Genomic DNA, 4377 nt, shown 5'->3' on the forward strand with positions numbered 1-4377 from the left:
TTGGAAAGATGGTATCAGAAACTGATAGGTGTATATCAGGAAAGGTTGCTTGGTACAATGAACATGTAGCTGCCTATAATTTAAAAAAATATGACAGTCGGGTGCTATTTGATGACAGGACTTATACCAGCAAATGGTTACTCTACCTCTCACCAGACACAATTGTGTGGCTATATTTGCTGCCAACTCAGTATATACTCATGTCCACAGGACATGCCTGGCTAGACATTTATTTTTGGCTTGTTGAAATTGTGCATTTTTGTGCAAAATTTGGCTAGGGGTGAAAGACCCAGAGGGAAGGGCAAGGAGGAATGGAAACTACTGGGGAGATTTTACAATGCTGGGGCTTTTATAATATTATAATGCTGATGTTATAGTTTCTTTGAATAAAATAACCAATAACACCACTGCTCAGGAAATCAGGATTGTGGCTATACAAATAAAGACAACTTGAACTATCAGGTCCATTTGGTTGAATGTCAACAAGAGGTAGTGTCATACTTTTTCTGTCATCACAACTCTGTCCTCAGGTTCCAGAACCCCGCTGGAGCTGGGCTCCAGCACAGAGTTTCATTATGTATCCCTGGCTGTCCTGGAACTAACTCTGTAGACCAGACTGGCCTTGAACTCACAAAGATGCACTTGACTATGCCTCCTAAGTACTGGGATAAGAGGTGTGTGTGCCACCACTGCCCTTGATTTAATTCCTATGAAAAGAAACAAAATCTTGAGGATGAAAAGGATCATTGAAAGGATGAAGAAACTTATCAGGAAATTTGACTTCTTCCTTTAGCTGAACTGCATGAAAACTGACTAAAAAGCTAGAGAGAGTAAGAACAATTTTTTTCATCATCATCATCATGCTACAGATTCAGTGCATGTTTGCAATTAGCAACTTGTAAGGCTGTATCCTTTTTGATGATGAGCTTCATCTAGAAGCCCTTCCAGACAATTTAGGACATAAAAGGAAAGAGTTATTACAGGCTAGATGATGGGAATACATGACTGAGCAAGAACAATAAACACAACTCATGACTTGCCAAAACATCCGCACTAGTTTTCAGACAAGTAAACAAGAATTTACAAAACTAGGAAGCAAGTGCTATAATCATGAAATCACTGAAATTTGTAAGAGTTGCAGTTGGAGATCTGAGTAGCACAAATATTACAAGGGAAATTATATATAAATTTAGGCCATAAAGAACCGGCTAGAAGTTACAAGAAAATATTTCCTCAATTTACAAAAAAAAAAAAAAATGGATCAAGGAAGTGATTGCTAAAACAACACTTTCATAACACATGTGAGGAGCTGGGTTTAGTCTATAGTACATTTACAGATAAAATACTACTCACAAATGATTGGGTAGTTAAGAGTATTCCTGGCTCTTGCAGAAGGCCTGAGTTGAGTTTTCAGGACCAATATGGTAGTTCACAGACATTCATAAATCCAGTTTTAAGAGATCTATTAACTTTTTTGAATTCTATAGTCACTGGGCCTATATATTTTACACCGATATATATATATATATATATATATATATATATATGCATATGTGTGTATATTTACATATATATGCATATATATATATAGTATGACTAAAAAAAAAATCAGTGGAAAACATTTTAAAACCAGATTCCACCAAACACCAATCAGAATGGCTAAGATAAAAACCTCAGGTGACAACACATATTGGAGAGGATGTGGAGAAAGAGCAACACTCCTCCATTGTTGGTGGGATTTCGAACTGGTACAACCACTCTCGAAATGAATCTAGAGGTTCCTCAGAAAATTGGAAATAGATCTACCTGAAGACCCAGCTATACCACTCTTGAGAATATACCCAAAAGATGCCCCACCATGCCACAGGGGCACATGTTCCACTATGTTCATAGCAGCCTTATTTGTTATATCTAGAAGCTGGGAACAACCTAGTTGCCCTGTGACAGAAGAATGGACACAGAAAATGTGGTTCATTTACACAATGGAATACTACTCAGCTATTAAGAATAAGGATATACTGGCTTTTGCAGGCAAATGGATGGATCTAGAAAATATCATTGAGTGAGATAACTCAGACTCAAAAGGGTGTGCATCTTATGTACTCACTAATAAGTGTATATTAGCCCAAAAAAGTACAGAATACCCAAGATACAGTCAACAGAACTCGAACAGGTCAACAAACTGGAGTTCCCAAGTGAGGATGCCTCAGTTCCACTAGGGAGAGAGAAGAAAGCAATCACAAGTTGGGAAGGAGAGAGGAACCTGGGAGGGAAAGGAGATGGGGGGGTGGTGGGGGGAGAGGAACCTGATCTGGTATTGGGTGAGGGAAAAAGACTGAAGTCCTGAGGGCGGGCAGAAAGACTGGAATCAGACAACCTAAGGAAATAGGAGGTTGGGGAAACCTCCAGAATGCACCAGAGACCTGGGAGATTAGAGACTCTCAGAAATCAAAGGGAGGGACCTTAGATGAAATGTCTGACAGTAGGAAGAGGGAATTTATAGAGCCCACCTCCAACATGAAGACAGGACATCAAGTGAGGGATGGGGTTGGCATGCCACAGTCACACCTCTGACCCATAATTGTTCCTGTCTGAAAGAACTTCAGGGATAGAAATGGAGAGGAGCCTGAGGAAAAGAAGGCCCAAAGTGTGATCCAGTTCATGGGGAGGGTCCAAGGCCAGACTCTATTACTGAAGCTATGGAGCATTCACAAAAAGGGACCTATGATGACTTCCCTCCGAAAGACCTGCAAGTAACTGAAAGAGTCAAATGCAGATATTTGCACCCAACCAATGGACAGAAGCAGCTGTCCCCTGTTGTTGAATTAGGGAAGGCTGAAAGAAGCTGAGGAGAGAGGCGAACCTGTAGGAGGACCAACAGTTTCAATTACTCTGGACCCCCGAAATCTCTCAAACACTGGACCACCAAACAGACAGCATACACCAGCTGATATGAGGCCGCTAACACATGTATATCAGAGGACTGCCAGGTCTGTGCTCATTCAGAGATGATGCACCTAACCCTCAAGAGACTGGAGGCCCTAGAAAGTTTAGACATCAGGTGGGGTGGGGGAGGGTATCCACATGGAGATAGGGGGTGGGGAGGAAGTATGGAATGTGGAGCAGTTTAAGGGTAGATAGGGGGCAGGGAATGGAATATGGAGTGAAAAATAAATTAATTTTATAATAATAATAATAATAATAACAAAATGCAATTTCACAAAAGAAAAGTGATAACAAGAAAACATCAATAGGATACTGAAAATAAGGAGTTTAAATGAATCAAAATGCAATGATATAATATATATAAAAGACAGACAAAAGAAATCTAAATATAACCAAATTGAGGAAGATGAAGAATTGAACAAGGCTGGAGTTGGAGATAAGTATTATAGCACATACCTAGAATGTGCAAGGCCCTGGGTCTAAACTCCAGCAATACAATAAAATACAATACAATGCTATACTATACTATACTATGATTTAAACAAGGGGAGATAGAAAATATTTAAATCTTCCAACAAATAAAATAAGAATACTGAACACTAGAAAAGTAAAGCAATGTTTGTCCAATCATTTTCAAAAAATTTAAAATGAACAACAGATTCTGACATAATTCTTTTACAAATAAATGGAAAAGAGTTTCGATTCAGATAGCAATTTAGGAACTATTCTAATACAGTGATCTTGATGAAAATACTGGAAAATGAAAGTCAGCTTTTGCAAAGGGTAATAAAGAATCTCTAGCAAGAAGCTGAGCTAGAAGTAAGAAACTGCCCATCATGCTCATTTCGGCAGCACATATACTAAATTGGAACAATACAGAGAAGATTAGCATGTCCCCTGAGAAAGGATGACATGCAAATTTGTGAAGCATTCCATATTTTTTATCGAATAAAATCGACTTCCAAAACAAAGTTATTAAAAAAAGATAAGGAGGGGCATTTCATACTCATCAAAGGTAAATAAAATCTTCCAAGAGGAACTCTCAATTCTGAATATGCTCCAAATGCAAGGGCAGCCACATTCATTAAAAAGACTTTAGTAAAGCTCAAACCACACATTGCACCTCACAAAACAATAGTGGGAGACTTCAACACACCACTCTCATCAATGGACAGATCATGGAAACAGAAACTAAACAGGGACACACTGAAACTAACAGAAGTTATGAAACAAATGGATTTATCAGATATCAACAGAACATATTATCCTAAAACAAAAGGATATACCTCTTCTCAACACCCTGCCTTCTCCAAAATTGACCATATAATTGGTCACAAAACAGGCCTCACCAGATACAAAAATATTGAAATTGCCCCATGCATCTTATCAGATCACCATGGACTAAGGCTGATCGTCAATAACAACATAAAT

General features: G+C 38.6%; 1 non-coding gene across 1 annotated transcript; it reads left to right on the top strand.

The window, feature by feature from the left end:
* The first annotated feature begins 3782 nt into the window (after positions 1-3782).
* On the top strand, positions 3783-3888 carry LOC115030355. The gene has a single exon (XR_003835933.1). It is a non-coding gene; the product is annotated as a U6 spliceosomal RNA (small nuclear RNA).
* The last annotated feature ends 489 nt before the right edge of the window (positions 3889-4377 follow it).

This window comes from Mus caroli, unplaced genomic scaffold, assembly GCF_900094665.2.
Source record: "Mus caroli unplaced genomic scaffold, CAROLI_EIJ_v1.1 scaffold_11736_1, whole genome shotgun sequence".
NCBI lineage: Eukaryota > Metazoa > Chordata > Mammalia > Rodentia > Muridae > Mus > Mus caroli.